The following is a 10,700-nucleotide window of genomic DNA, read 5'->3' as shown; positions in this document are numbered from 1 at the left end:
GGTAGGGCCTTTTAAATCATATCTGAAGAGACAAGATATGATATAGATTGGGGGTCCCAGAGGAAAATTTAGATGAATGAAAAAGAGCCAGTAGTATTATTTATACTGTTGCTTTCAGAATTGAACATAGTCCATGTTAGCCCAGAGCTTGGGGCACTGGGCCATGGGTTACATTAGAATTATGAGTATAATTTTTCATATTATTACCATTGTTAGTGCCAAGCCTTCTAAGTTTTTCCTATGTGACTTTTAAATCTTTAGGGCTTTGTGGATTTTTACTTCATTTAGGTTTATCAAAAAGGCATTTGGCTGTAATCCAACAGGTGAGTTCCAGCTCAGAGCAATTTCATAAATGTTGACTGTTCTTATGTCTTTGTATGATACAGGCACACAAAATACCATGTGCTTCAAACTCAACAACTTCTATGCTTCCTTTTTATACCAAACAAAACAATTCCTTAGAATATATTCAACATCAAAAGGCTATAATCATTAATACCTTTTTTTTCCTTTGAAGGATCTGAAAAGACCTCAATTTTTATCTCTAAAAACTGGACCAACTAAGCTTACTTTTCTAACACTCGAACCTTTCTTGAAAGATTGGAAACAAATTACCTTGATATTATACCACTTCATCATATAAAACCAAAACATTCCAATGGGTCAGCCAATATATTCTACCTCTAGCAAATAAGTCAGGCACAGAGCTCTTGAAAGAAATATAGTTGGTATTTTTCATCCATATTCATCCACAGCCACACTTCTAAGGAGCTGCTCAATAAAGCCATTCACTCAGCAGCATTTTTAGATACATTTTTTATTGAAAGATACACAATACAACAATCAAATAATAGGTCATAACAGTCAGTGAATATAACAGCTTTTCAGCAGGAGTCATGTTTCTCTGTGTGTAGATATTCACTATACACAATGCAAAAACAACAAACAAAATTCAATTGTCTCATTTCAACTCAGGAGAAAGTTTTCAAAATAAGCCCACTCTTCTTCACATTGGTGCATTTAAAAGATGGTATCATATCTTGATTTCTTTTTCATGTTTAGGTATTTTAAATGTGTTTAATATGAGTGTGCCTGGCAATGAAAGAAAAAACATATTGTGTATAGGTGCTTAAACATTACTAAATAGGAAGCTGGAGTATTTGGAATCAAGGACAAGAAAGTGATGATTAATAAGGAGGATCTCTCTCCAATGTGAAGGATGAATTTAGGCAATGAATATTGTTTGCTTTCTTCCTGGAAGTTGTTGGGAATCTCAAGAAGGTGATGCCATGATTTGCAAATGAATTAGATTTAAAGGAGGGAGGTCTGTTCAAGGTTACCACTCACTTTCTACACCATAGTTACAGTGTTCTGTAGCAAGATATAGATCAGAATATCAGGAGAGGACCCTGGATATAGTGGGAGACTTCAGCCTTTTTAAAATAAGGTCTTTAATAGGTCTAAGTTTAATTGAGGCAATGCTCATTCAGTGATTAAGACTGGGTAAGAAATGTGGCAAAGAATGGCCTCTTTTATCTAGTCACAAAACTAAACTAAAAACTTCAATATGGAAGAAAAAAAAATACTCTGGGTTTCTGCCCAAAACAGAAACAGTTGTTATTTACATTCACTTTGGGCCCAGAAAATGACTCTGGAGGGTTAGGGCTGGGACCTATTGTTTGCCTAGCCTAGAGAAATCTAATGATTTGGGTTTAGAGCTAAGTTCTAAAGGAAAAAAAAAAATATATATATATATGTATATATATACATATATATATACTTTGAGAGTTATCTCTAATCAAAATTAATATTCCTTTAGGTGGGACACTCACAGGCATAGCATAAAGAGAAAGAGGGAGGGGAAGGAAATGGAAGGGAAGAATTGGACAGGAAGGAAGAAAGGAAGGAAGCAAAGGAAAGAAGAAGGAAGGTAATGCCATGACTTGCAAATGAATTGGATCTAAGTGAGGGAGGACTGTGCAAAGTCACCGGCCTTACTTTCTCCTTTAGAGAGTTCTGTGGTAAGATATAGATTAGGACCACTGGAGATAGTAGGGAAAGTTTAGGCTGACTCATTATGGTAATCCTGTAGGAATTATGTAGGAAGTATGTGTGTGTGGAAATAAGAAAGTCAAGTGAGATCTCTATGACAGAGAATTCTGGCTTTGAGAAGTCTGATTACATTGTTTACTTTCTCTATGTTCATATCTGTATATCATAATATCCCACAGATTTCTTGAGGGTTTAGAATGAGAATACAGTACAGTAATAGACAAAGAAAACCTCTTTGTTCCAAGGTTCATGATATCTGAGTCCTGTGATAGCTTCTGAGCCCTGCTCCATTCTGTTGGTCATGTCTATTCAAGGTACTTTGGCAGTCAATTGCTGCAGAATCCACACACATGGAATAGGAAGTAACTTTCTCTAAAGAGTACACTAATGTTCATTAGCTAAAAGAACAGAGCTGAACTTTAAAATTTACCACTTTTTTCATTTTATTTATTTGCGGATATATCAGAAATTTTCCAAGCACCATACAAATTGTATCTCAAATTTAACATTTTATTTTTCTTTTCCCTGGATATGTTTCAACAACACATCAATTGTGGATCTTGCCAAAAGATATAGATGAAACTACCATATATTTTATAGCCACTTCAGTGGATTTTTCTATCCATTCTATATTGCATTGTAGCAATTCAAAGGAAAGTGGGTTAGTTTTAAACATTGCCATCTTGACAAGGTGCCTACATATTGACAAGGCTGTTTATGATAATTGTTTCTTGCTTCAATGATTTATAATGTATGTCTCTATTACCTGAATGTTGTATTTCTTTCTTAGAAATTTAATCATTACAGGATTGTATCACAGCATATGTTATCTCTTGGGAGTAAAGTTTTTTTTTTTTTTTTTTAATTTTGTTTTTGGTAGCATTTGACAAATAAACACTTCATGTGAAAATATTTGTAATTTTTCCATGCTTGAGTCTAGAACTCTGAAAATGTTTGCAATGTATTGCATATTTCTTCTCATGCTTTCCCCCCAAAAGTATACCTTATTTCTCCTGTGACTTGCTGCATGAATCTAGGGATTCAGTTTAGTTTGTTGAAACAGGTTGCAGGTTTTTTTCCCCTTTCACCATCAATTTTAGTTTTATTGACACTAATGCTTCTGAAGGAGCAAGTATAGTGGGATGAAGTGACAGGCTGATGAGTCAGTTTCTTCTTCCTTTAAGCCAACTTCTTGCAGAGAGCAGCCGGGATGTATTACAAAGCAGCTAAACAATGGATTTGCCAATTTTTCTTTTCTCCAGTTTAGAAGCCAGTAAGACGGTCTGCTGCATGCAATATGGTGTAATTTTCATATTCATAACATTTCTGATGTAAAATTATAAGTTGCCTTTTCGTTTCCATGTAGTATTTTTTGCATGTCTTTCTTGTAGGAAAAACCTCCATCCCTTTATATTTGATATTTGGTTTTCCAGAATGAAATTTGTAACCCACTTTAAAATGTTTCTCCATTTTAGTTATTGTTCTTGTGCCCCTTAACATATTTAAGTTACTCCATTGTGATGGTTAGATTTTAAAATTATCAGTTTTTTTTTTGTAACATTTGCAGGGAGAAGGGAGGTGGGAAAAAAAAAGACTATACCTATGATTTCATTACTGTAGGGAATCCTGGGTGAGCAAATTCCCTTTATCACACAGATTGGCACTAGCTCTACAACCTATAGTCTTAGCAGGTTCCATGGTATACTGAGAGGCAGTCAGAATGTGTTAGAATTAAGAAATAAATTTAAGTCTTCATGACTCTGAGATGGACTCTCTATCCAGTACTCCATGCTGCCTAATAATTCCAAAAATGCATTAAATATTCTACATGTTTTTTTTTCATGCTGTCATTTGAACTTTGGTTAATATTGAACTAACTTTTGGGATTTGTCAGGGTTGGCATGTTCATATTAGAATTTTACAAGCAAGAGGAAATGACATGGAATGATTTATCTTTGGGGAATTTATTTCTTTATTTTAAATAAAAGTAAACTAAGGATCAAAAGAGGAAGGGAAAAAAATGAAATGAACCAAGCACTTCTTGCTTGTTATAGGAATATATCTTGCTTAAGGCTTTCTATTTCAAGTACTAAGCACTTCTTTAAAGTAAAAATATAGTTTGGTTGATTGGGATATCATATTAATTACTATTAAGAAAATATTAATTCCTAAATTGCTTTTTAAAAGAGTTCAAAGTACTAAATGAAATCATTCCCTGAATCCTCCAAACGGTACTGGTACTCCCTACAAGTGGTAAGCCTGAAGAACAGAAGAAAAAATGTCTATCCCAAGAGGGACCATTATATAATTTAAAAAGCATTAGAAAGAATATTAGGAGATAGGGATTCTAGTCTAGTTATAGGTACTCACTATCTGTGACCTTATTCATAAAATCTCTCCAGGCTTCTACTACCTCACATATCAAATGAAGAAACTGAATGGTGCCTTCTATCAATTATATACTAGCTTTCTACACCCAACGACATGAGAAGTTTTTTTCCCTTTGTACATAACTCCTCCATTTAGCAAATGAAATTAAATGAAATGAGAATTAGCTACAGGAGAATTATGAGCATTCACTCTTCAAAATAGAGAAAGGAATAAGGAGGAACATGATTATAGCTTAGGATCAATATCACTTGTTCCAAAAATAACATGTCAAGTTAGTGTCCTAGAGCAGTTTTTCATTTTCCTTCACCTAGAATGTTATAATAAATATTCCTGTTTCTAATCTCTCTGCTCCCCAGTCCATCCTCTACGGAGCTGCCAAAGAGACCTTCTTAAGACAGTTCCAACTTCCTCACTTCCTTGCTCCAAAGCCTTTGGTGGTTCCTCTTAACTACAGGAAATTCTCTTCTTTTTTTGACCATTTATCAGTTTACAGCTGATAGTCTATTAACACACTGAGCAAATTTCTTCATATGTATAAAACCACCTCCTACCTCCATTAGTTTAGAGACGAATACTGTGATCTGCTACTTTTAAAGGATTCTAGCTCTTGCTACACAATGCAGAAAAGCCCTGAAAAGTGCCTTGTCAGCATAACAGCTAAACCATTTCTGAAATAAATTGAGAATATACCCCATTTTGCTTTTTTTCTCCTCAATGTATATTGCAAGTAGATCAGAGTGTCAGGGTCCTAATGGGCCCTCTTCCACTCTAGGCCTTTTAAGTTTTACTGTTTATGTGTACTTAAGAGTAAAGGGAGAAATTCACCACTATGGAATCTGAGAAGTCCTGCAAACCTTAGGAAAATATGTTCCCTTCAGATTCAAAGGAATCTTGGATCTAGAAAATAAAATATAGTAAAACATACAAAGAACTAGAAAATAGTAAACCCATTTCATGTCCAGGTCAAAGGCAGCAAGTGGGAAATTCACTTGGGAATCAATTCTGAATGCAGTTTTTCAGTGTAAAACACATTATTTCTCTGAGGCAAGTTATCTAATATTCTAACATCATAAAAATAGATTTTAAAAATGTTTTAAAATGAAAAAAACAAAAACAAACATCATGTATAACATAAATGTAAGGGAGGAGAAGGGGGAAAACATGGAAATAAATATATTTTGATAGATTAAAATGGTTAATTATGAATTATTATCAGAATTATATCAACAATGTACAAGATAAGGATTCTAAATGAACTTAATTTGACAATAATTATCTAGCTTTCCTTTGCTCTTTTTTTGTTTGTTTTCTTCTTTTTAATTATTTCTTTTTTAAGTAAATACTTCTAAATCTATTCTTTTCTGAACTTACACCCCATATATATAACTAATAAATACAATGTGTACTCAAAATTATAAACAAAACACAGCTCAATTCAGGCCACAGGATGGCACTCTGGGTGCATGTTACTGATGAGGCATTACACAACTAATTTCCCCTAGGATAACATGGCTCTCTGTCCCACTGGAGACTTTAGAATCACCCCTATCATTTCCAAACCCCCTAGCAGCTCAAATAGTTGCTTACTGATCACTATTTAATCCTTTCTGAAAGCATTTGTAGATTGTCCAAGCAATACATCAAAATTCATCCTTCAAATGAAAAAAAAAATTGTGCTTTTTTTCTTACAGAATGAGTCTCTTAAAACACTTTATGTTGGGCCCCCAGCTCTTTCTAAACACTATTTTCAGCTTTACCCAAAGCAAATATGGTTTTATATGATTGAGCATCTTTAGTCTATGCAACTACTTGCAGTTTACATATTCTTTGCGAGCATATCAATATTTTTGATTCCTCAGATTCTATCTCCAAAATAATGCTCATCATATACATGGAAATTAATATAAAACAGAGGAGGGTGAATATTAAATGTGCTACTATATAAATAGAAAATTTTTCCCTAAATGCAGATCATAGAATGGTATTTTTAAAGTTGGAAAGAACCTTTGATGTCATCGATTCCAACTACATCATTTCATAAATAAGGAAACTGAGAAGCACAGTACCTCAGTCACACAGGTAGCAAGTGGCTATATTTAGATTTGAAACCAAGTGTTCAGATTCCAAATCCAACACTTTCTCTGCTACACTATACAAAGCATAACTCAAAGAATCCCCCAATCTATTAATATCTTGACATTTTAATGCTCTCATTTTTATCTTTTCCTACAAAAATTAAATGCACATTAGTCATATTGATTGGACAAGGTAGTTTTAATAAAATCTTGAATAAAAAATCAAGAATAATAAAAATATAGGAATGGTCATTCACTCATTGATAAATAATTCAAATTGGAATACATAAAAACTCTTAAAATAGCATTCTATTGTGGGATATTTTTAAGACTTTTTAAATATAGTAGACACATATGTACGTACATGCAATATTATGTGCATATATATTATATGTGTATATATACATACACATAGGAAATATAACAAAATAAAATAATTTTATTTTACAGTGAAGATTTTTGCTAAGTAATAATTTTAAAATTAAAAAGGTCAATTCCTTGTCATGGCCTTTAAATTGCTTTCTCCTTTAGTATACCAGAATGGAATTCTATTAGGAGAATGGGGAAGAGAATCAATTCAGAAAGGAGAGTAGAATCAAGCACATATTGGCTTGATCTGAAACTCTGATTAAGAATCAAAGAATTTTAGACCTGAAAGATAATTTAAAAATAATTGAGGGCAAGTCTTATGATCCTACTATCACTGCATAGTCTCTTCCACAAAACCTTCTCTGATCTTCTTTCTCTCCCCTTGAGTGATAGGATCTCTCTCTTCTCAAATTAACTTGTATTTACTTATCTATATCTGAAGACCTAAAAATGAGTATCATCCATACGGTACTTGGTAGTTTTAAGATTGCAAGATGTGTATATGAGAGCAAAAGCAGAAGCTAAAAAAAGAATACTATCAAATAAATGTGTGATTGAAAGGAGATGGGATGATAATGTGGTGAGAATGAGGAATAAGCTATGGATAGATCACATACTCCATTAGTATTTTATAATATCAAGAGAAAGTAAAGTATGCTCTTGATACATTGGGTGGAACTCCTCTGGTGAATTTATGAAAACATCTAGACTAGTTGCAAGGATGAGCAGATATAGATGAGATCCACATCACTGGAGGGAATGTCTACACTGAGGGAAGTACCTTTCATTTTTTAGTCTTTGCATCCCCAATACTTAGTAGTGATTTCTTCACATCAATGTTTAATCAATGTTTGCATCATTCCACAAAAGGGAATTATAAAATCTAGAACTGAAATCAAAAGTGCCATCCAATCCTTGTCAAATAATGAATTTTAAGTATGATATCCTTGACAAATAGTTATTCAGGATATGCTTTAAAGTGTTTTGCAAGAGGGAACTCGACTCTTCCTAGTTGCTCTCTCTACTATACCACTCCATTATCCCCTCCCATGCCCATATAACCCAAATAATTTTGGATGAGTATAAAGTAGGTAACTATATATAGCACCAAAAATTCTGCATTTTCAGAAACTGAAATGAGCCAGACAAGGTCATATAGCTAGGCTGTTCCAGAACTAATAAAAGAACCTAAATTTTCTGACTTGAGGAATTCAGTGCATTATGCATTTTAATGTTGCTTGTGTCATGCTGAGTCATGATAGGTAAAAGGACCAGAGTAAAAATTAAAAAAAAATGTTCTGAACTGGTGCCAGATGCCACCATGTTTTAGTCATCCGAGGAGCCCAGATGTTTGGAAATGAATCAGAAGTAGAGCTAACACTTCCATATTAGTAAGCTTCATGATTGGAGGTCATGTCAGTTACTGAACTAGTTTACTACTTTAATTGATACATTAAACTAGAAAGCCTAATTTTACATTTTCAAAAGAAGTCCCTTAAATTTTCTGAGGCTCTTTCCTTTTCTATAAAATAGGGATAATAAAAATGCATTGGATTTACTTCATTAGATTTTTGAGGGTCAAATGAGATGATATATGTAAAGGGCTTTGTAAACTCTTAAATGCTATATTAATGTCAGCTCTTATTGTTATTATTATATATTTAGCATTTTAGCAAGCATCATAGGAAATGAAAAAGAAATAAAGCATGGCCCCTTCCCTTAAGGAGTTTACAATCTGGTTGGGGAGAACAGATTTACATATATGAAACAACTAGAGAATATGAGGCGGTATGTAATTAAGTGCTAAATTGTGTGGTACAGACCATAAATGCTACGGATTCAGAGAAGAAAAAGATTAATGGTGGCTAGAATAGCCAGGGAAGGTTTTGTGAATGGAATGGAACTTGAGCTGGGGCCTGGAATGAGAAAATATCTCTAGATGGGGAACAAGGAGGTGAAACAATACTGGAACCAGGAGATAGGAGGAGGAGTGTTGCTGAAAAAAATGGCCCAGATTAAGTGTAATTTGTATTGTTCTATATATATGTACTTGTGTTATAATGGCAAAAAAGTAATGGTAAATGCTGTCCCCTGCAATATATTAAATATATTGAGCTTAATATTCAGTACCTTGTAGGCAAAGATCATCTGAAAGATGAATCCTAAGAATTAAAAACAATTTTCACAAAGAAAAGTGAGACACATGGAGACAGAGTGAGAAACAAACACATACAAATATACATGATCTGGAGGACAGACTAGAATAGAGTGAGACTTGAAGAAGTGAGAACAATTAGACAGATGCCACAGCAATAAGAGGCAAGAACAGATGAGCGCCCGGACTCAAGAAGTAGCTACAGGAGATTTATTTTTTTAAAGGCAACAGATGAGAGAATTGATGTGAAGGCTAAAACAGCAAGATTAGGCAACTGACTGGATTTGTGGTGTGAAGGTAAAGAGTCAAGGTTATTAGCAGTAGAGCCTAGAAGAATGGGAATAATTTTAAAAGAAATAAAGAAATTTGAAAGAGGTCTAGGATTTGAGGGAAAGAAAATGAATTCGGTTTTAGACATGTTGAGTTTGGTTTCTCTGTGGGACTCATTCTTTGAAATATTCTATAGATAACTGATGATGTGGGATTGAATCTCAGGAGATGGGGAAAGTGGGTAAAGGCTGAATATATGGCTTGGGGTTGACATTTATAAATTCAAGAGCAGAAGATAATGTGTCTGTTCTCAAAGATTCAATCTGATAAAAGGTAGAATAGTATTTGTGCAGGTGTGGAAAGTGATAAAAAATTACTAAGGAAGGATATCAGGGTGCACTATGGGATAGACTAGGAAAAATGTAGAAACAAGCTAGGAGGATCACAATAGGAAGAGAAGCAGGGATATTATGGGAAAAAGACAGATTAGAAAGACTATGAGAATAAAGAATAGAGAGAAATTGGTAATATTCAACAATTCAATTCTAAAAGCATTGAGTAAGAGTTGTTACCATAGATGGAAACAGGGAAATTGATAAAGGAGATTGGCTTAGAAAAAAAAAAAAGATATATTTAGTTTGGGACATATTGAATTTTAGATGACATCAAGTGACATTCAACTAAAAATGCCTGGTGAGTAGTTGAAGATATAAAATTGGACAGAAAGTGGAGTTGGACATACAGATTTCGGATTTTTCAGCACAGAGTTTGTGGCTGAAGCAAATGAATTCATAGATGTGTTCTTAGAAGGTTATTAGTGTAAAAAGAGAAGACAAGTGAGCCAATAACTGAACCTTAGGGGATTCTAATGGTTAAGAGCCAACAAAATCAGAAAAGAGAATGGTGAGCAATAGTCTAACAGCAAAAAAAGAAAAAAACATTTCCAAACTATATAAACCATATAAAAGTTGATTCTGTAGAGGAATAAAACAGATATATATATATATCTATATATCTATATATCTATACACACATATGTACATGTTTATGTTTATGCTTATTTATGTATATCTAGAAGCCATAATATAATTTTATGGGGAAGGAATAATAAGGATTAACACCAGGAGAAAATAATTTCTAAAATATTTTTTGTGTACTTTGACATTCCTATTTTAATATTTCCCTTAAACCAAAATTATAAAAAGTCTTTGTTGCTTTTGTATTTGTATGTGTGCGCATGTGTATATTTGATACGATTTATACTAGGTAGCCACTGAGATTACTTATAACACTAAAATTTTATGATTCTGTAATAATTCTATCATAAAGGATCAACAAGTTCATTAATTTTGCATCTAATTGATCATTAAGTGTAAATTAAATGTCAA

This window comes from Sminthopsis crassicaudata, chromosome 2 (genome assembly GCF_048593235.1).
Source record: "Sminthopsis crassicaudata isolate SCR6 chromosome 2, ASM4859323v1, whole genome shotgun sequence".
Lineage (NCBI taxonomy): Eukaryota > Metazoa > Chordata > Mammalia > Dasyuromorphia > Dasyuridae > Sminthopsis > Sminthopsis crassicaudata.
Note: the sequence above shows the minus strand (reverse complement) of the source record.